The sequence below is a fragment of the Montipora capricornis genome, chromosome 2 (genome assembly GCF_036669925.1).
Source record: "Montipora capricornis isolate CH-2021 chromosome 2, ASM3666992v2, whole genome shotgun sequence".
NCBI classification, from domain to species: Eukaryota; Metazoa; Cnidaria; class Anthozoa; order Scleractinia; family Acroporidae; genus Montipora; species Montipora capricornis.
Genome location: NC_090884.1, coordinates 3,893,792 through 3,917,370, shown reverse-complemented (window position 1 = coordinate 3,917,370; position 23,579 = coordinate 3,893,792). Strand labels below are relative to the sequence as shown.

General features: G+C 38.5%; 1 protein-coding gene across 26 annotated transcripts in view; it reads right to left on the bottom strand.

The window, feature by feature from the left end:
• LOC138038524 (cartilage oligomeric matrix protein-like) overlaps positions 1-23,579 on the bottom strand; it is a 78,089-nt gene that overhangs the window by 43,100 nt on the left and 11,410 nt on the right. For 4 of the 26 annotated variants that reach the window (XM_068884426.1, XM_068884441.1, XM_068884427.1 and 1 more), the window contains exons 1-3: positions 14,453-14,855; positions 13,956-14,030; positions 3,173-3,280 (exon numbers count right to left, since the gene is read on the bottom strand). The gene's annotated coding sequence lies outside the window, so the exon portion shown is untranslated. Of the gene's footprint in view, positions 1-3,172; positions 3,281-3,358; positions 3,512-8,602; positions 8,737-9,836; positions 9,915-13,955; positions 14,031-14,149; positions 14,294-14,452; positions 14,870-16,647; positions 17,475-18,248; positions 18,268-23,579 lie in introns of those variants that run through there. The other 22 variants (XM_068884433.1, XM_068884429.1, XM_068884423.1 and 19 more) reach the window with 20 other exon arrangements.

The following is a 23,579-nucleotide window of genomic DNA, read 5'->3' as shown; positions in this document are numbered from 1 at the left end:
ACCACAAAACCGGGGATAAGGAGAGCCGACAGATGAATAAACAAGCACTTGACTTTTAACTAGAATGACACTCGGAAATCGCAACAATCTAGTGCCATTAAAGAAATATCCGGGGAATTCTCGGCAACGATGTTCTTATATCGTTTACACTTGGTGGGCATCTTCGAAAACACTTCAAAATCTTGAGTTATTGAAACACGATGAAATGTGGACTCGGGTCAACCTTCAAAACGTCACAGGCATCGTAAACTAACCTTTGTAGTCATATGAGACGGAGAAAGCATTTGGGTAACCTGTGCTTTGTAGACAAAAAGAACTGAAGCTCAAGTCTCTGGAGTCGTTCTGAAGTTTTGGTGATTTCTACGCCAGCTATAAAATCCTACGTAAGCTGTAGTTAATATTTAGAGAAACGTTCTACAAAGCCGACGTTAGGAGGGTCATCAATAGGGCAAATAGTTCGAATCTCGAAAGCGATGAGGGTGATAAACACTGGTTACAAGTGGAAGGGCTAGGTTGCATGTCTTTTGCTCGTTGATTCGTTTGTTGTTGTTGTTGTTGTTATTGTTGTTTGCTTGTTTGTTTTCTGCTGTCACTCCTGGTTTTCGGCTACAAAAGTGCAAAAGAAAGATTGTCACGTGTCCTAATCAAAATAATCGATTTGCTAGAATATAAAGTCAAACCCAATGAAGTTTGGAATTAGAAATATCCAGCAAAGTGCAGGACCTCGTAGGAATGGTTGAAAACACAATGGCAACAAAGCCAAAAAACAACACAGTTACAGTCAATGAAGAAGAAAAGATACAGTGAAATTAGAGGGTTCAGACAAACCGCATCTTCGAGAAATTCGGAGAAATTGACAGTCCACGATTCGAGTAGAAAACGAACGTATGAAAAAAAAAACGGCTAACATACATTCTCACAAAAAAAAATCCATTTTGCAGTTTCCGTCGACGAAGTATCATTTACGAATTTTTAAAAAGCTTTTGTAATGACAGGGTCACAAGTCAAGTGGCAAAAAATGAAAAAGAATATGGGAATAAACTTACGTCATATTATTACGTAATAATATTTTCAGTTTCAGAAAAAAAGGAAGGTGTTTTTATCTGAAAGCGAAAGAGAGATTAACCTTTTGATGCATATTTGATTAGTACCTTGACGTTAATGGCAATTTGAGATAACCTCTCGTTACCCATTTGTGTGTCCAGCCACGTCAGCCTCTGCCTTGGGATTTTCTTTTTCCGACTGAAGATTTTTCCTCGCGCTAGCTAACTCTCGTTTCGTCATTAGTAATGAAAGGCAAGTCTTTTGGCATCCGTCGGCGTAACGTTCCAGGTCTCACTTGTATACAGCAATACTGATAAATTAAACTGTTGTTTTCATTAAACTCTATTTGTCCAGAGTACTTTCCAAATATGGCTGCGTGAAGTCAGCCATCGGCCAATTACTAAACGTCCTTAACTATGTTCTCTACAAAACAGATCTCAGCCTTCATTCTCGGCGTAGAAGAAGATATTAATCCTCAAAATTTCGCCAGTTCTTACAAAATGTATCAGTACTTTCACATTATTAAGGGAAAGTCTGCCGGGAGACTAGCAATTATCATTATTAAAATTCTAGTTCCGCAACGATTAGCATGGAATTAGGAAGATTCGCTTAAGGTAGTTGAGGGCATAAGCCAATGGGAACGATAATTTGGTAAAATGAGCTTTCATTTGATGATAGAATCGCCATGCATGCATGCATGAAGACAGGATGAGTTTCAAAACGATTTGTGACCTGGTTATAAAAGCCCATTTCCTAGTATTGACTTGAATTTAACAAGAGGAGGTCTTTCTTTAATTTTCTTCGATGTGTTCTCCTCAACGTGCGTTTCAAAAGTCTATAAGCGCTGCTGGAGTTTATAATGTACTTCCGCTGTCGAAATGGGTTGTAAATACATGTAGCACTTCATTTTAAAAAGAAACAAAAACATTCAAATACTTAACGAATCACGCTGGAGTACCTTTAGTAAACCTAAAAGGTAAGGACCACCTATTCTGACCTTTTTTTATTCTTTAGTTCCCTTAGTTTGCTAGTCACATGCCGTTTATTTGGAGATTAACCAAAATTCACTGCGCCGATTGCCCACTTCAACTTGTCTTTTAATCATTGATTTCCTCAACATCAATCAAAACGTCAGAACGGTAGCTAGTTATTATAGGCTCGTTCTTGTGGGATTTTTAACAGAGGACTGCGGAATCACCAAATGAGCTAAAATGGAAGTTTAAAGTATTACATCGATTAAGCTCTCGAAAAATCGTAATCGCACAAGGAATGTGACCGTCCCATAAGACTTCAAATATGTTGAATAAGTCACATTCCTTTCGTCTGTTTTTGTTTCAACGTATCTTTTCTATTGTATTCATCCGGTTGTACAAATTCATCCGGCTCAGCACTGTTCTAAAGGAATATGGGCATGGCGCCGGAAAACGCACGTTTCTTCCGTTCTTTCATTTGTCACATCACGAAAACTGTGTGCCATTTAAAGCAAAGAAGAGCTAACATTAAACTGTCTGAAGCACGCACATGGGCAAAGTAACCACTTAGCTTGAATACCACGGTGGGCCCAAATAAACGAAATATCATCAACACATTGTCGCAATACGTTTCACTTTCGCATTCCTTGAAGCGCAAGGCTTTGAAAGCGGTCAGTGTGAAATGCAGACTGCAGACCAGGGTTAAAATGTAACTGTTGAAAAAGCCCAAACCCCTTAGAAATGCTAACCTTAGGCTAATTAGCCCTAAAACAATATTTAGGCTCCCTTAACTGTTAGCATTTCTAAAGGGTTTGGGCTTTTTCAACAGTTGCAATGATAACCTCAGTCTGCATTTTACCGTCTGACCGCTTTGAAAGACCGCTTCGACGAAGCTGAAGCACGCACAATGCAAGTTAAAGACGCGAAAAGAAAAGAAAGTATTAACTAGGGCCTGACACAAATACGGAGAAATTCCCCCCAACCGCAACTTCTTCATTGTTTACACAACAGGACAAATAGCTTGATGCACAATGAAAGATAAACAATTTAACGGGAGCCAGAGATTACCGAGGGGAAGTTCTGAAATTTCCATGAACGACTAAAGCAGAACTTTTGAACACAATCACCAAACCACATAAGCAAAGCAAGAAACTCACCGAAAGCTGATCCGTATCAACGTCTCCCAAAAACTGGAGTCCCGTCAGACTTTGTACACCGCAAAAATGGCAACTGTATTGCAATCGATCAGGAACCCTTCAGATGAGCTGTTCGAATTGAGAGAAGAAAAGTAAAGTCAACCTTTGCGAAGACGCCTTAGCAAGATGTTTCCCACGCACACGCACCTACGCCAGACAAAAGAAGAGGCTCAACGCGTCGAATGGTGGGTTTTCAGACACGGCTTTCCGCAAAAGTATATGGTACAGATTTTCCCACACATTTTTCCTAAATGTTGGTCTGTTTCTTGTCTTCTAGTACGACATGTGACATGTGTCTGTGTCCAAATTCTCCCCAGGACACGTTTACAGTGGAAGACGATCCCTTCCAAATAAGCCACCGATGCCAACAAGATTGTACTGAAGACGGAAAGTTGACACGCTACATTTTCCGTTTTTCATAATTGTTCGTTGTGTGATTTTTTTGTATCCGGCCGGCTTTTTTTCTCTTTGCTTGTTTGTTTATTTCTTTTCAGATTTTCAACGTCATAACACAATCACAACGTGGAAAGGGAGTGTCTTTCCGCTTGAACTTCTCTTCAGACGAATCCGATGTCGTCGATAGAAAGCATGGGCCTGGAATATTATTCAATAAAATTTTATTATTATTCATTTATTTGGTCCATTTTGTTTACGACGCATTTGACGGAGTTATTTAATACAAAGATAAAACTCTATCTGGACCTGTAATGTAGGCAAAGGTATTGCTCTGTAAAACATCAAACTCCTTTGAGTTCCAAATAGACAAATAAGTTTTTACTGTTTGAACTGAACCGCAGTTAAAGAAAACTGAGGAAGTACAAAGTTTCTCTGAGTACAGAGTACAAGAACGAGAGTTTGCCTTTGTCTGATGCCAGATAGTTATGTCACAAAGGCTTATTTCCTTATTAATATAAAAGCTGTCTAAACGTTGATTTCTTGTTAAATCCTGTTTGATTGAGTTTAGAACTTAATCCTATGCCCAGTTGATTTGAAAAAAATAAAGTCCCGCAAGATTAAACTAAACACAACTTTTAAAATCAGAACAATGACTGATCAAAACAGTGCAATTCTCTCTGGACGAACTTATTCTGGTCTTTTCAATAGCTTAACTTCACTGCAGAGGGGATCCGTTCTTACGTGACTGAGGGATTCAACTGAGTACTTGACTTGGTAGCTGTACAAACTATCGGTTGCATGACCATAACATTGTCTACAGATTTGCGGTAACTCCTTGATTTCAAAAAGAGTCTCTCCGCCAAAATAAACGTCTGACAACTGATAATGTCAGTCCAGCGTTAATTAGAGATGATACTCGCCCCAACTATTTTTGATAATTCTGTGATCTCACCAACTGAACAAAAAACTACGTTTCAAATTATGTTTAACACTTCTTCATTAGTCTCAAGAGAAAAACAAGTGATCTTTGATTATTATTGATGATGCTGTTAGGATGCAAGGCTCTAAGGTCTGGATAGTAGCAGGGATAACGATATTTTAAGAAACAACACAACACTTTTTAAATTTAAAAACATGTTTCGACAGAAACTTCTGCCATCTTCAGTTTAAATTACAAAGTACAGAGTTGAATATATAGTGTGAACCAAAATGCTAATTAGCTGTAAGGACACATGACAATGTAAAAGATTACAAAGAAAGTTTTAAATTAACATGATAAAGTTGATGATTAAGTGTAGGTTTTTCCCATTGAATATGAATGGCTTCTTTTATCTTAAGCTGGAAGGTGGTAGAAGCGTAAGGCTGTAATGCCTGCTATGTCGGCGAAACTACCAGGCATTTTTACACGCGCGTACGCGAGCACACTTTCAGTGATAGGACCTCGCACGTCTTCAAACATCTACAGAATTCTGAGCATTGCCGCACTTTGTGCTCTAATGATTGTTTTAGCATCCTAGATCACGCTTCTACCACCTTCCAGCTTAAGATAAAAGAAGCCATTCATATTCAATGGGAGAAACCTACACTTAATCATCAACTTTATCATGTTAATTTAAAACTTTCTTGGTAATCTTTTACATTGTCATGTGTCCTTACAGCTAATTAGCATTTCGGTTCACACTATATATTCAACTCTGTACTTTGTAATTTAAACTGAAGATGGCAGAAGTTTCTGTCGAAACATGTTTTTAAATTTAAAAAGTGTTGTGTTGTTTCTTAAAATACAAGGCTGTCAATTTCAGTCTCAAATGGTCTTTTTCCCAATCATGGAATCTCCGACTTTTGCACAAATATGGTTCCAATTCTGATGAAGTGCGTCATTAACTTCTCCCCTCTCCGAGTTTCTTTGATTTCACACAAAGCTAACGTTTCTTTTTCTGCAGCATAATACTATCTCGGACTGTTTGTCAACGACCTCAGCTTTCGATTGGATAAGTGACAAATAAACGTTTCAACCCGTTCCAACAAAACCCTGTTTTAGCAGAATAACATTGGGAGGAAACCGTGGTGATAGCAATCGCCTCCCACCAATGTGGCCCCCCGGGTTCCAGCGTCCGGCATGTGAGCTAAGTTTGTTGATTCTCTGCCCTACTTCGAGAGGATTTTCTCTGGGTACTCCGGTCTTCCCCTCTCCCTAAAAATACGATTTGATATTAGTTGTTTGATTTGATTTGCCTGCTGTACACAGCTGCTGTACAAGACCCCAATTAGTGCATTTACCACTCAAAGCTATATTTACTTCAACACTTCGTTCGTTCCAATAGTGGCGGATCTAGGAATATTTTAGGAATATTTTAGGGGGGTGAATTGAAAGAATCGAAGTATTTACTCTGACAAAAGTCCAGATAGTTTAGGCTACCATTTTGAATAGAAACAGAAATATCCTGTTACAAAAGCAGAAAATAAATAGATGTCTTCCTTATTTTTAGGAGCCAATGAAATCAGATGCTTGGGTGGCACCTTAATGCATCCTATGCAAAGAGAGAGCCCGTCCAGATTACATGTTGTAAGATTGTAAATAATTTGTTAATTTAATTTATTTATCAACCAAAAAAATGTATTGCAATAATTCTCTTTCTTGTTGTTTTTTTTTTAATGCGTTCAGTATTTCCGTATTACTAAGATACTTGTTGTCCGTTTAATTTGTTTTTCGCACGGAATTCGAGGAACATTTATTGTTACAATCTGTGTTTTTCATAATGTTTAGTAACTTTATTCTCTACATCATTCAGAGGATTGTTACTTCCTGTTGTTCTTTTCTTGGTTGGTTTTTGCAAAACAAACAATGAATCTTTTGGACCTGGAAAACCTCAAACAAAACAACTTAACTCGCGCCTCCTACTGTCTCATAAACGTGCCCTGAAGCGGTCGGTTTTGCATGCTGTCTTACTAGGCCAAAAATAGATCGCGTGACCTTTCCTAGACTCTTCGCAAGCCTCAGGTATCTGTTATTACATGTATCCACAAGGAAGCTGCAATTCCTTAATTGTTGTGCAACATAAATTGTTGAAATGGCAATCCATACTGAAATTAAACGCACACAGCCCAGCGACAATGGCATGTGTTCTTGCAGTGGCCGGGCATTGTTTGAAAAACCTTACACGCCATTCATATCCAAATAAGTGGCAGGATATTCTGCAGTTGACTTGATCTTGAAAATTGTCCATTCATCTTAATACTTATTTTTTGAATGACTTTCTCGGAATTTTCCGAAAAAAAGATCTTCGTTTCGTCTTTGAAAAACCATACACGCCATTCATATCCAAATAAGCGGAAGGATATTCTGCTGTTGACCTGATCTTGAAAATTGTCCATTCATCTTAATACTTATTTATTGAATATATATTTCAATACATAGCTTGACCTTCTTGGAACTTTCCGAAAATAAATCTTCGTTTCGTCTTAAAGAGGTGAAAAATTTCATGTAAATACCCCAAACAGCGACCACTAAGTGCAATTATCATAAAATGGAAAGTACAAAGAAATTCTATGAATGATAATTTTAAAGCCACTTTCGATCTGCGTGTAGCAAACCTGGCACAAGAGAAAAAACAATTCATAGACAATATATTGTATAAAAAAAACGGTGAATTGAGAAGCCTTAAAGGTGTAATTTCGAATATACACAGAGGAGTGTAACAAATACATGCATTCTCTATTTTCGAATGCCCCATAATACATTTTGTTTGCTTCCCCTCCAGCCCCCTCCCAAATTTAGCATAAGCTATTGTTTTCAAATGCTCTTGGACATATGTAGCGTCCCCAGAGCATTTAAAAACAATGGTTAATGCAAAATTGGGGGGGGGGGGGGGAAACAAAGTGTATTATGGGGCACACATAGAGACGAATGTAACAAAGGCGTTTTTCTGGACGACGATGTGTGGGAAAATCACCCATGCTGCTAGTTATGCAGTGTAGAATCTTCGATGCCCCGGTGGCACAAAGTCTTGATATGAGCAAAGAATGTGACACGAGGTCAACGTTTTATCGCCCTCATCCGAGAACAAAGCAAAATTAAGGTTTAGAATTGGAACCAACGATCTTCAGCAGAGTAGAGCTGTGCTCTGCTTGACAGCGGATACATTACGTAGTACGTAACATCGGTTATCCGAGTTATAGAATTAGAATGGAATAGATGGCTGTGCTGGTCACGTCACCTTCTCGCAGTCTTGGAGACTGACGTGATTATTATATTCAGTCAACAATTCTGATGATGTACGTTGTAACATACGAAACGTTAAGTTTATAAAAGTTATGCAGTTCAAGCAAATGTTTGTAACCGCTGTTTGTGTTTTATTATTGAAACTTAAATGGCCCAAATCAAAGAATGTTAAAGAGATTGAATTGCGAAGGGCTGAACTCACGACATCGGGCTAAAAGGTGAGGCACACATCTGGCAGCAACCTAAGACACGGTCCATGTCTGATGTCAGAGCACAGCAACACAGCCAAACGTATAAATTAGTAGAGAGTCGATTTAGATGAAGGAGGACGAAAAACCGGAGAACCCGGACAAAAACCCTTTAGCCAAATTGAGCCGACTGTAGCATGTGTAACTCTCAGCCCACAGACACAGGAGCCATGGTTCATGACCAATCGCCAGCTTGTATTTTCTGCATATGATTATTCAGTTTCCTTTCGACTTTTAAAAACAAATAAAAAATAGCGTCAAGCTCAGAATGAATTTTTTCGTTGACGTCTTAAACTCCGGCAGTAACTGACAAGAACGTGGTCAGTGAAACAATCGAACTTCAGACAACAGAAGCCGCGTTGTGGTCTATTGAATTGACTTCGTTTATAACTGAAAAATTTCCATCCCAACGATATTTTAAGACTGAATTTCTCTTGACTGAAACAGTTACGTAACACGCTATCTAATCAATAAATCGAGTGAAAATTTCACAGGCACGTAGAAGAAAAAGGGGCGAATACTTACCTGCGATGTCACAAATTTTACATAAACACTCTTTTTTATAACAAAGTTTAGGCTGAGATAAACCAAAAATTCTAAGAACATACTAAGAACATACGTAGAACCTACGCGGCACGAGAGCCAGTTAAGAACGTCTTATTTTGCTCATTTTTGTTTGTTTTTTTGTTTTAGTGAGTAGTAAATATAAAGGTAATACTGTCGTCTAACTAGAAAATTAACTCAAATACTTAAGGACGTCTTTTAAACCGATTAACAATGTGGTTTTCTTATCGCGTGATATATCGCCGGACCAACAACTCCCAAGGTGAACTTAGTGTACCACACAACTATAAGAACATGTTTAGAAGGATTTCAGGCTCAAATTGCCTAGAAAATATCATTCAGCCTCAGCAAAATTGGACGTTCTTGGAAATAAAAACAGAGCTGTATGCCACTTGGAAGCCAATAAAACGCTAAAATAGAATCTAGTCAATTTAAATAAATTTAATTTGGGATGGTATAATCTCGTCGTTTTAGTCCGACAATATACGAAAATTAATCTTATGAAGCACTAATATGCAGCACTTATGTGATGAAGACATAATATGCTAAGACCTCGAGCCTTAAAGTGACGTGCTAGAATTATGCAAGAGACAGAGCCAATTAATTTAGCCTTAAACTCCCACATCTTTTCAGTCGGCAATGCTAATTGATAACATCATCCGCTCTCTTCTCGCCAATAAAACGATTGGTTAAATGAATAATCACATTTCACATATTTCTTAATATCCCTTGAGTTTTTAACCAACAGAACTGCAACTGTATTTCGTGAATTTCGCTGGCTTATAGGAACAGTCCATCGATTTAGAAGGAGATCAATTTTGTGATCGATCTGTGAACTTTAAAAACAGAGCATCAGTTTGAGCGGAAGGTATATGATATGATAATCACAAAACTTGGCAGTTAGTTTAAATTAAATTTGATGAAAATACAGGATCAGAAATTAGCTACTGTTAAAAAGAGATCGATTTTGTGTCATCGTCCAAAGAACTCTAAAACGGAGGATAAGTTTGAGCGAAAGGCATGTGATAATTGGTAATCAGAAATCATGTTGAAATACTGGTCAGAACTTAATTAAGAGCTTCAACTATTCTTGTTCTGTGTAGCTTCTGCGATGAACCAGACTTCTAACTTAAGGCAAAACCGTTTAACATGCAACGTTATGTTGTATAATATAGTTACGATCACTGTACTTCACCTGGCCTATACAATGCGACGAGTGAACGTGCCTTCCCTCGGAGAAAATGCTAACCTCTGCTCTATGGTATTTAACCATCTAAAATTAAAATATATTGAGCTCGTAATGATTAAAAATGACGCAATTATGTTTAGGATGTGAGAAATGTGTACATTCAAACCAACATATTTAGCATTAATTAAGGGAAAGTAATCGTGTTTGCGAATGTACGCACGTACGCAAAGTGCAAAAAAATTATGTATTTTCTGCTAAATGGCGTGGATGAGGAACACTCTTTTAACGCGAGGGTAATCCAGAACCAAGTCTGTGATTATACCATTTTCTGGGAAATCACGAATACGGTGACAATCAACTTTCTAAATATAGTGCCAGAATCGACCAGACGAAATTCACCCAAATAGAAATATTCCGTTTTCAAAGTGTGAAACCACGAGAATTTCTGCAAGAAGGGCCTGGCAACGGAAGAGTATGTAACTTTTTTACATTCCCTCGCATATCAAACGGGAAATATGGAGTACCTCCACTACAACTTAGTTTTTATCCCAATGCATTGGTCTATCGATTTAACCTTCAAATTGCCATTTGTTTTTAATGACAAAACAATCAGGATTTAATACTGCTTTTTATTAAACAAGCTAGGAGACGCGACTTCGTTCTTTCTTAACCAAATAAGGCAATGAATTCTCCATTAACTAATGACCAAATGACCCTCTTATTCTCTGTTGCTTTAATCGAGCGTCTTTCCCTCTGCTTCTGCCATAACTTGTTTAGTTTGCGGCAGACTATGAAAGATCTTTCAACAAAAAAAAAGAAGGCGCGGTAGGAAATATGGAGGATTATATGATTATCTTTGAATAAATTGGTTGTTTATTTAACGTTTTAAAAGGCTACTGTAAAAAATCAGCCAGATAACTCTTTTTATCCAGTTCAAAACGGTTGTGTACTTTAGGGTTTTCTGAGCCAAGAATATTATTATTGGAAATACGAATTTGGCACCAAAGGCAGATTAAGATGACCGCAAAAAATTACATGTCTATATAATAAATAATTTTTACCGGAATAGTTCCTTTGGCCAGGAAAAGCAGAGGATAAAGCAATCAATTCAGGGAGCCCAAAATGACACATTCCAGAGACGTGCAATCGCCGCTGTAATTACAAATCGTTGATTTTTGCTTTGCCCTGTAATTGGTGGGGAATGGAGCGCGTGATTTTAAGCTAATCACTTTCAGCGTGACCAGATAAAAAACCCGCAAAACGTGCTCTGGTATTAAAATACAATACCCTAAAGGACCTTGGTGTCAAGAACATAATTATTGCAGAATGCAGTTTATGAGAAGTGTATGAGGTGACGGTAATGACAAGATACCGAAAATGGCCATAACTTCCAGTATCCGGATTACAGTGGATAATCTCTCTCGTTTTAGCACTCGACACTCTGCCAAGAATTTCGCTCATTGCTGCACGCACTTTCAAGTACTCTTCAAACCTTCCAGAAAAATCTACAAACGCTTTGGATATCATGCCTGCTTATTTTTTTCTTTTTTAATGTATCTCTTTTGACGGAATAACGTTACGAAAACGAAAAAAATTATCTTCAGGTGCCCTGATAAATGTCATACCTTATCATGGGATGCATGAACATAAAATGGAAAGCCATAAATTGAATGGCACATAAATGCCAAATTTCACTTGAAAATGCTGAGATTACATACATACATGCATTCTGTTATGGCAAACAGACCATTAAAAATATTCCGGAAAAAAATTACCGTTTTAGCGTATCATGTTTCACTCGTCTTAGCTTGTAACAAGCGGGAATTAAGAATTTCTTGAAAGCGTGGTTGGTAGTCGAATCTAATTGAAAGCGCTAATAGGCGAGAATTCAACCTCATAAATGGACTTGAACAGCTTAATTTCTTATAGAAGAACATCGGTAGATAAAGATGGCGTTTGATTTCATAGAAAAGGGCAAAAAACCAAGAAGAACCCTTTAGCCGAAACACAATTCATCCACAAAGCGCTCGTTACTTTTGCGTTTCGTACCCAAAGTATCAGCGCAGTTTTCTGCAAACGGACTAATATATAATATTTCAATTATTACAGTGTGGCGCAAGTGTCATGGACTCACTCCTCCCCCAAAACAAAGCCGACTCTCTCCCCGATTTCTTTAGGAGAGGAAGCTACATAGACTCAGTGAAAAAAAATTATGGCTGACTTTATATTGCGGTTGCCTTTCTTCTCTTGGTCTACCACTGAAAAAACGACTTGTTTTTCAAATAAAAGAGCCCCACAGCTCAAGAAAGAAATCTTTGTTATTCCACCCACTTTCCACATTCCATAATTAGTCTTGCATTAAGTTCGCGCAACTTCGCTTCAGCTCAAATATTCAATTTGGAATGTCTTCACATGTGCATAAACGAATGAATCAACCGGATCCCGCCATTATCTCTACAACCATTGCAAAAATATTTGACAAACTCGAATTGAACGAAAGTTGGCGATTGTTTTTCTACTGTGGTATTCGTGCATGTGTCACTGCAGATTCAATCATTTTAAAGTTCTCACTCGATGGACGGATTAAAAGAAGAAGATTGAGGGAATAAACTCGTAATAGGATACACATCTCGGAAAAACGCGAATTAGCCAGGAACTTGAAAAAGGAGCGACAAGTGTGATAACTCACTAAGAAGCGATGAACTCCCTCCGTGGGTCGTATCCGTGAAGGATTAGTGTTTGTTACAACGAAATCATGAAAACAAGATCAGTTCGGCTGGTACCAGCTCTGATAAACATATTCGATAGATCTTGCATTAGTGCTGATAGTGCATATATTCAATTGACAACATATGATAATATGTAACAGAAACTACTGGTTACAGACAGAGAATTCGCCTTTGGGATAGATAAAGTTAGTCAGTTATCTAGCTAGGCTTTGATTCGAGCAACTGGGCCAATATACTACACTAAAAAATCTCTAGGCCATATGTAGAGCCTCTTGTTTTTTTCCTGTCTTACAAGTCCGTATTCTGGAAGCCAAATATCCAAGTGCACCGACTCAAAGCAAAACAATATCAGTTTGTTGTCTTGCAAAAAAACACCAGGAACTGCTTAAAGTAAACTCCTTGGCATATTCACTGTTTTCACGGTTTTATGATAGAAAACACGGAATAGCACCAGCACGATATAAACAAATATAATTTCAAGAGAACTGTAAAGACTCTGCAGAAACAACCAATATCGAGGCTGATGAAACCTCGAGTGACGCCGTCGCTTATTGACATGGTATTAACATGCTTTTTATTTCATATGCCTGAAACTTCACACTAACGTGATATCGTTTACAATACTTGACTTTCGCCTAAAGGTATTTGAATTGTTTGTTTTAAGTGAACAAAAAGCAGCTAACGCCGCGTACAAGGACGTCTATAATCTTGCTGCCTAAGAATATGAAAACACGAATCGGTACAGCTCGCATTCTCACGATATACTTGTCTTTCGTACGTTTCGTACTCAGTTCATTCCCTTCCTTTAGCTTTGTACGTCCACTCGCTGCGACCCAGAAACGTTAAGTGCTGCAGACGTTAAAAACGCAATGGGGTGTAACTTTTCAAACATACGTTGTTCCTGACTCCCTGTGTCGTGGGCCGCAATTCCCGCAAATTCAAAGTATCCGCTGATAGATTGAAAGTATTTCATATGACACGCAAAATGTTAACGTTTCGTTACTCTAAGTTTCACCCGATATTTCAGGCAAGAAAAAGTTGGTACCTTGTTTTTTCAGTCGTAGCACAGTCGTGTTGAGCAATGTCGCAAACAAAGGGTTTACTCAGACTATGATATGGTATCATGGAGAAACAATTACAAACAAACGCTTGTTCTTTTTGGGGTTTTTTTCACCTTCATTCTATCTAACTGGTTGCTTGTGGTTCGTAAGAGCTAAATTCATGAAAGGTCAAATATCCCCTCTAAACAAATAAAAGCTTGACCATTTTAACGAAGACATATGTGTTTGAAGAATCGAAGCTGTAAATCAACGATAACAATTTACTTAAGAAGGCCATTTGACGTATATTTTCCCAGTAAAGTAATTAGATATATTACTTTAAAGCATAAACTTACAAATCTGGAGTGGCAAAATCCTTTCCAGCCCGCAAGATTATTTTCCGTTGACGAGTGTATGCAGAAAGAACTGACCTGGAAAAAAATACGACAAAATCAAACTTAACTCTTCAACGCCTCTATCTGATAAAAGAGGAAATTTGATAGTTCAAAGGTATGAACGCTTAAACTCCATTAATTAACCAGGCAATTACATGCGAGCCTTTGAACACTGGACGAAGGCTTTGGTGGTAGAATACTTCACGATCGAGGAAAAAAAGGGCCCAGCTCTTCGACAACCGTGCAAAATGCATTGATAAATCAACGAGAGCTCGGAAACATCACGCCACCGGATACGATAAAGCGCTGGCGGGTTTAAAGATTAAATCTATCGACAGAGTTGCCGTCCAAAGTGCCGGCGAGTTTTAACAGAGTCCTTAATAGGAAACAGGGCCCTGCAACATTAACAATATCAACTGGACTGTAAAAATATAACAACGACTTAACACCGAACTTACCAATAGCGGTCTTTTACATAAAAACAAAAGTTTTCAAACACAAATATCGATAACCAGGCGTGGATATTCACTTCGCTTTTTACACGAGACCCCACTTAAGTTATACTCCTCGAATTAAATAATCATGGAAAGAATCTCATCGACGCAATTGTTGATTCCCAGCGAAGTCTAGAGTCAAGCAACTGTGCTTCATCAATTTGCTTGCTTTATCTTCTCTATCAGCTGTGTGTGTTGCCAAAACGGTCAACAAACACAAAACCACCGTTTGGGAATCGCGCAAACGAGTTATATACAAGCTCTCGTCCACACTTGCAATATTCGGCCATCAATGATTTACATTCATGTAAAAGAGCCTCTCAGTTAAATGTTTCTGCTTATATGTTGAGTGGAGAAAGTTTATTTTGAGATCTCCGTTTGACCCTCAGGAAAGATTATAATCCGAGACCGAAATAAATTTAAATTTGTAGCACGCGCCAAGCCATTGGCCGAACGCTTATAGAAATCACGCCATGTATTCTTGAAACTTATCACCCAGATTACAAAGTGAAAACTATTGTTCCACAAGTTTCCCTTAATAAAGCCAAAACTTCAATCTATTTAGACTACTTTTCAGTCATCACCGGAAAAGACTGTTGAAATAATGTTTGTTTAACTGAAATATCGAAGGAGTTTTTATTAATCCGGCACCTTTTTCCCCACGAGAAAAAAGCACAGTTGTGTATCTCTTATTTCGGAACTAATAATATGCACGGAAAACATTCTTTAGTTTGATTGGCTAAGAGAAATGCAGTTCCAGATAAAACAGTGCAGAAAACAAGTGACCAAGTGCAAAAAGACGTGACTCTCAAATGGCCAATCAAATGAAATCCCCGGATGGCGCAATGTTTGTGTCAAGATGTGTGAGGTTTCTTCAGATTGATCACGACTTTTTTCAACGATTTTTTCAACGACTACAAATCATTGCACTAGCCCAATTGTGTTCGTTTTTGAAAAAATATACTCGATGATTACCAACACTTAACCAACAAGACATGGCAAATGCAGTGTGGGCGAAGAATACATCGGAAAAAGCTGAATGTTTCATTTGAAGCAGTCTTTTTCTTCCAAACGTTTACTACACAAGTTACTCTACAAAATTTGTTAGTTCTAACAATACTCGATGTCTTTAAGAGTCTGTCCTAAAATTTTAAAAGGTTTTGTTAGGTTAGGTTGCCAGGTAATCTTACGGCTTCGTTACATACAAAGTTCATACAAAGAGCCCTTGCTCAGATTTCACTGAGTTGCATCATTAGATGCTACGCACAGTTCATATCAAAAGGGTTCAGGTTTCTGAAAAGACGAAGCGTTGATTCACAAGAAATCGTGACAAAAAAGAACTGCATTCACAAACTTGAGAGATGACTACGTGTATAATGTTACATTTTTGTGGAATCTTATCAGTGTAGAATTCATAGGGAAAAGGGAGGGCGGCGATTCTAAGACGATAGCCGATTATTTTTCCACCCACGTGTTTCTCGACACAGATTATGTTCTGAACTCGCGAAATCATCCTTTTGTTGATCTTTTTTCCAGGAGGCTATGATTTTTTAACAACTGAAAGAAGACGAAGACATGTGATTCTTTTTTTTTCGTTTTGCCACGTGTTTCCAAGAGTAGGTTTTCGTATTTTTGAGGAAACACATGGAAAACGGCTTCCTCAATCAGTTATCAATACATGATAGATCATATTTTCTTTAGTCGATTGAGACCGTCATTATTGTGAGGTCTGTTTATGTGGAGTGTAAACTAAAAGGCTTCCTGAAAGTTCTCATACCATCAGTGATACACTTGTTAATTCACAAACTGCTCATGATTAGACGCATTTAATAGAAATGTCTCTCTTCAAACTGAATTAGTGATCTTCTGAGAATGATTTTTGTAAAAAAAAAAAACTGTGGAGGCTTTAATTCAGTTCTGTGTAATTCGTCGAGTGATATACATAGAGTAATTTTTACAGTTTAAATTATGTATGCTAGAGTCGAAAGCCGCCACAAGGGATGGTTTCACTCGCAAAAACATGTACATGTAAATGTATCTCTGGTTCGTAATTGCCTGTTACAACCTTCACTGAATGTCGAAAAGCATAAGTAAAACCGCGGCAGAACCAAAGACAATGCAATGACTCACAATTCGGCAGAATTCGATTGAAAACTTACCTTCAAATTATATACAGTCGCTCTGAAACGAACACTTCAGCTTATAGGCTTCACTCCGAGATTAATGAACAAAGTGCTCCAGTGTTTTAAAGCGGAATAAGCCCCAAAGTGGGCAAAAATCGAGTGCATACAACGTAAGAACAAGCACACTTTAAAACTAGCTTCAGTGTTGTCGAAGAACTTCTGCACTTGTGGGAAGCAGCAAGAGAGTTACATCCGGTCAATTAAGACCCCGCATATCATTGAATTCGCAGTTGTCCACCACGTCAACTGATAACTTGTAATGTCCGGCTGTATACTCCCAGAATTAAAGATACCTTTTTTGTTCAGTCAACGCTGCGTAACTCTGAAACGCTGCTCGATCTTTCAATTTAGAATACCAGTTCTTCAACGATTTCTCGTGAAATTCACAGCTCGACTCACATGTCGTTCCCGCGAACATTCAAGAACGAGCGAAGAATTTGCGGATCACTTAACTTTGTCCGTTTTAAGACATTTTATCTCTGTTGTTATCTTCCGCAAACTGATGAGGTACTTAATAGTTTATTTTCGGTCACGTTTGTCTGGCAACCATAGATAAAACAAAGCTTTCGTGCTTATTTTTGAAAGAAAGCAAGTGACTGTATACCTATGACTATGGAAGAATTAATGTTACATCTTTCCTGATGGGATGTGTTATTCTCGTTAATTTGCAAAAAATCACATGGCACATTCTTCTGTTGTAAATGTGCATTATCGATGTTAAACAATATTACAAATCGTAATCTAAAGTCAGTTGCTAGCTCGTTGAGCTCTTGCATCGGCAAGGTTTAACGGTTAAGTATTACTGTACACTGAAAAGTATATTATGTTTCGTATGTAACTGTCTCGGAAGACAGATTAATCGGATCACGGGACTTCATTTTTCAACAAACTACATCACCGAAATTGCCAGTTCTGCCGTGTCATGATGAGGGATATAATATCAAACAATTGCATCATCTTCTGACACTTCGTTTATAGATCCTTATGGATTGAGAAGAGGTGACTGGCTTGGTCTACTTTCCACCGACATATTTGGAATTTTTGGAGCAGCTTTTCGGTTTTCAGCGACCAGAATTTTCCAAAGGTAAACAATTATACTAATTATAACACAAGACGCGAGATCCAAGATTTGAGGGGGCGTTTTTCTTCAAGTTGGAAATTCTCCAAAAAAAAGAAAAAAGGCATCGGCCAGGGATTGAGGAATCACGTACGAAGTTTCTGTTTGTCTGACCTCGTGCAGTTGATATAGCCATGGTTTCAGTCTCATCGACTCTTCATTTGATCTTACCGAGTCAACCGATTGGAGCTATATCAGTTCAATGGCTAGGTGTTCAGAATATAGTCTAACATTATGGAACATTTTTATCGTACGACGTAAGCCTAAATGGTACCTCTATTCCACAATACTTAACAATCGAAAAGTTAGGACCGAAGCCAGTGCTTCGGTATGGGACCTACCGACCCATATTTAACTCAAGAAGTTGGAAAAAACTCAAAAAGAAAAAAAGACACGATGAAGGCGTTTTAGTTTAAACTCTGGTTAACGTTACCAGTACATATTTTCAGTTTCAACTTACGCCAGACCACGGTCCGTCCACGGGAGAGGTTCGCCAACTCTATACTCGTTTCTGCCGGGCTCCTCGTCACTCGATTCGACTCTTACCTTTCGGCAGCTTGAAAGTTTTTTAGTTAGATTGCTTCTGTTTGTGTCTCAGTTTTGTTTCACTGCGACCCAAACTTCGATGCCGGGTAAACGGAGAAAATAGGGGACGGCCTTATCTTTCAGTACGTGGGCTGCGTGGATGGTCATTTTGTGTTTGGGTTCAAATGTGAACCAGGCCTTTACAAGTCCTTCCCATCAAACTCTACAGTGAGAACCGCGGAACAGACTCTGTGTAGAGGAGTTTTACGCAACGATAGCGGCAGCGTCGAGGGAACAACAGAACCAACTTGAGAGATCGGTGATTTTGCAAGGCCCAGGCCTAGGGGTTGGGATTCTACCAGCATAACCCTTAAAAAGATAATTTTAAGTCGTCCCCAGAAACCATCGCTCAGAATTTACGAAACTTTCTTCAAAACTCTTCTTAGTGAACTACAAGATAATTCATTTTCCGGGCAGAATTTTAACTTATCCCTATTAAACAATTATTTTCATCCACCATACTTGAGACTCTCATCCTTGCGTATATATCAGGTCATTCCAATCAGTTCAATAAATCAACTCGGGGATCAGTAATCCTTGGCGTAGTATTCAGAGTATTTCAGTTTTGTCGTACTCAGAAAGCGTAAGCCACTTTTTTCGATCACCACACACTTCCGGTAGACAATTCATCGTTTTCAAAGTTGCCTGTGTTAATTAGAGTAAACTGTTTTCTCTCGGTCAGTCGAAGATAAATTTAGCTCATGACATAAAAAGAACAAATCAATGAAGCACTGGACCCTTGAACCGTTAATCAGCAATGCTATTAGTGATATTTTTTGGCAATCCTGCAGCAACACAAGGAATCAACAAAATTAGCAGTAGTAAAGACATTTATAAGAAATTAATTAGCAATTTCTGAGTTTTGCCATGAAAACGGCGGAACGAGTTTTGTGTGATACACAATTTCAATTTTTAAACAAGACTTTTGCACTTTTCTTGAATCATCCAATTCGAGTGCAGTTTACACCACGGACCAACAGATAAGTTGTTAACTTTATTACCTTTGACTTGATGATGCCGATTTCCGTTCGGATTCAATTAGCTTAAAAGTGTAAGAAAGTTCTGCCTTCAGTGAATCTTTGGCCCCGCGTTCACACGTATCTGGACATTTTGCATCCTCAATTTGTTTTTTTGTTTTTTTTATTCAAAAATATCCGCGTCCACGAGGAGCGTAATTCAATCTTTTTCACTGTCCACACGCATCCGGACACACTCTTGTGCCCAGTGCTTTTGACAAACATTTTGCTTGCTGAGCATGCGCAAAATCGTTGTTGGCACCATTTTGCTGTTTAGTTAACGAGTTGCACGTGACGATTTATGTCACCCAGGAAAGACCGGATCCGATAGTGTTAAGCCAGTTAAGTCCACACGTAACCGAATTCGCAGCGTATTCAAAATTTTCACGAAAATCAAATCTACGTTGTATCGGCTATTGCTCAAAATATTTAGCTTTTCAAAAATTTCCACTCAGATACATGTGGATGCGAGTCGTATTCGCTACAAAAATTGTGTGGAGGGGACCTTTGACTAAAAAAAAAAAAAAAAAACCATCAAAAACTTCACTCGCAATGTTTTTCAAGTTGGTCATCGCTTTCATTCATTTTAATTGAGACGGTTTGGACTCACAGGTATTCAACTGTAAGACAGTCGTGGTTAAAAACATAAACCCCGTACAAACCATGACGCAACATTGTAGGTCAACAATTAGTATATGCTTTTGGACTACTCGCATGCTGTCCAAATTGAAAATGATTGGATGAGAAAAATTCTGGTACAACCTCGTCCAATTTGGCAGTCAGTCCGAGAATATTTTTGAATCCAGTTATTTCCAAATGGACCCGTATGTGTTACCTATTAATCATATAGCTCCCAAAAACGGTTTTTTCTCACTGTTTGAGCCGATTAGTTTACAAATCCGAGAGAAACCACTGTCCTGGCCAGCTAAATGTTTACTTCCGGTGTCCGTTCTGTGGCGCCACAACGTCGCGTGCTTTAATAAGCTCCCTAATAGCTGCAACCCGATTGGCCAATACTCGGTTCTTTTATTTATCTTGACATTTGATTGGTTGATGGAAAGTATCCAGATTTTTCTCAAATTGGACGGTTTGTTCAAGGCTGAAGTTAACATTCCAGCAAAAACTATCCTATTTATGTTAAATTTGGACAGTTGGTAAAAATTTATAACAAAATAGACCTGTTGGCAATATTGGATTTTGATGCAGCTATGTAATTACTCCCAACATTGTTGGGTGTTGCATCTTGCGTCCGTTTGCACGCAAAGTTGCGTGTTGTTGCGTGTTTGCACACAAAGTTGCGTGTTGTTGCGTGTTTGCACACAAAGTTGCGTGTTGTTGCGTGTTGTTGCGTGTCGTAAGCAGTTGCTGCACGAAGTTTGAAACTGGTCAAACTTTTAGCCCCGTGCAAACAGACGCAGCATTGTTGGTCAACAATTCCCAACGATGTTTGGGAGTTGTTGAGTTCTTTGGCACGGTCCTTTAATAGACCTTGGACCTTACATGCTAAATGACGAAACAAATTCATTGGAAATAGTGGTTTTATCTGCTAAAGCCATGAGATACCGTGCAAGTAAACAGAAATATATGAGGTGAATTGGTGGATAAAGAGAAATTCGACGCAGCCGCTCCTGCCAAAAGGAAATCGCAATAACTGACTTTAATTAACTGGCCCAATTAATATCCAATCTATCGAAGCAGACTGTGTTGGAGCAAGTACTTCATACAGCTTCAAAAGGAGGTTAGCGAACTAAGCTTATTTCGCCCTTCTCTTTACTGACGCATTTAGCGACGTCGTCACTCAGATAAAATGGCTTTATATTGGCTTTTGGTGTGCAGTCGTCTATAGCTATAACAAAGAAGTCTTTATCTTCCGGAAATTCCAGCCACTTCAACTTTAAGCTATTATATAATGGTTTGTGCCGCAGCAAAAGGAAATTCCTTTGTGCTAAAACAAATTTTGGGAAAAGCCGTGGTCTGGCCTCTTCAGGAGATCTATTTTCGTCAAACCAAGAATTTTGTGACCTTAAAACACAGTTGACTTTTCATATGGGTTTTATTAGCTGTACGCACGCATTTATAAACAGTACATTGCGGAGCTCGGTAAGGCGGCATTTCTTTCGCAGAGCGCGAGACAAATCCCATCGCTCTTCCCTCTAAACCTTATTAGCACAGAATTTTAATGCATATACAGATGATCAGATAATGACGACATCCTTATAATCTTCTAGCAAGCATCAACATCAACTGGCGTGGATCCAAGCTAAAAAAGTCTTATGAGGGCAGAACGTTTGAATAATTGTGTCCATTCTTTGGTGGCCGACAAGATTCTTGCATTGGAGTAACTGAGGGGCGAAGTGGGTAGCGGTATGACGTCACCGGTGTGTCTTACATCGCACATTATTCTGAGAACGAGGTTGGCACATCTCAAGTTGGATGACGTTTTCCCTGAACGTTTTTGCTTCGATAAATTAATGTCGGACATTTGTTTTACGGTTGCACACAATATTGCTAACGTTGGGCATATTGGCGAACATTGTTCATTTTTATGCCGAGGCATGTGTTGTAAACGAAAACGTCTCAACGACTGGGGAAGATTTAACCATCTTTAAAACCAAAGATAAGCTTTCACTGTTTGTACAAAAAAGGAAATAAACTAATTAGTTAGCCTGAGGGTTTTAAATACCATAAAGGGAAAAAATTATGATCTTTTATTTCGACAAATCATCATCAATATTTTTTCCGACTAGCCGTTGGCATTCTAAGGAAAGGATTGAATGATGCTAGAATCACGTTTTTATACCATGGTGTCAAACGCTTTCTTCTTTTCACGACAATGAATGCAAAAAGAGACATCTTCGATACCGTCAGAGCCCTTGAGCAGAAAGCTGCGCTAGCTCTGGGTACGAGAATGACTATGCGCATGTCACTTATTGCTGCCGCAGAGAGTCAGCCTGAAGCGAACGAACGAGGCAGCTCTCTAATCGGGAGAAGAACACATTTTTCTTCGAAAAGCAAGGGATTGTGGTCAAAGACGCAAGGAATTGTGGTTATGCGCGAATGGGCAGAAGCTTGCAGCCACGTCCCCAATTTCAGGTAACGGCTCTGTTTTTTAATCTTCTAGTTCATTTCGCTTCTTTGACGCTTCTTTTATCCGTTATAAACTCTATCACAGCTTCGTGTACACATAGGATAAGCTGTCAGGCTGAACTAAAGCGATCAATGGTCAGCATTCCGCATTAAATATGAATATATTTCGATTCAAAAGAAGATACGGTGCATACAATATGTTGTCCAGTATCCGAAATAATTTCAATTTTTGCAACTCGCCCTCGCTTATAGTTTCTGGAAAACGAGAGTATACTGAAAGGAAACTGAACATTTAAGCTTTGAGATGCAAGTTTTGGTGGGCTTTGACCTTTTGGATAGTTGCAAAGGGCGCCGTTCTGTTCGGGTGAGTGAAATTTTCGTGATGATATTTTCGCTTTACACTGAGCAGTAAAGTGATCCCTGTTGAAGAAAAGGTGTGTAAAAAAAGATGTTTTCGAAGGAACCTTTCGACAGTTGCCGTGAGACTTCTCAAGGAGTACAAGTAGTATAATGTTTCTAGAATAATGGAGGCCAGAATCATCAACAAAGTTCCACTTAGTATGCCCAGAATACGACCAGTTTTTGTTGACTGTGTAATACAATTGTATAAGCTGCGCTCATGATTAATTTTATAACGATAACTTAAAATTGACCTGTGTGTAGTTGTAATGCTTTTCTGAGTGCAATTCAATTAAAAATTTCTTCATCGATTTATCTTGCTGAATTATTTTCTGTGTGTTGCTTTTCCATAACTAGCGGAACCGGAAGTTTTTTAAATAACGGTTAATTCTAGAAGCACATTTCACGATGCTCGGTTCCTTTAAAGTCGATTTATAATTTTCCAAAATTCTAATTCCAAAGTTACTTCAAGAGCTAAGGGACGAAAAAAACATCTCTGCTGTGCGCGCGACGGATTTCTGGGCAGCATTCGACATCTGTAGGAAATGCAGATTTCACCACGGAACACGAAGGTAAAAACGTACGCAAAGTTTGTTTTCAACATATTACAAATTAATTTTGAAAGATTATTGTTTGAGGGCCAAATTTCACAGCTCTTGCGGCTTAACGGAAGGAGAATTATCATAAATCAGGTGTAAACTGAA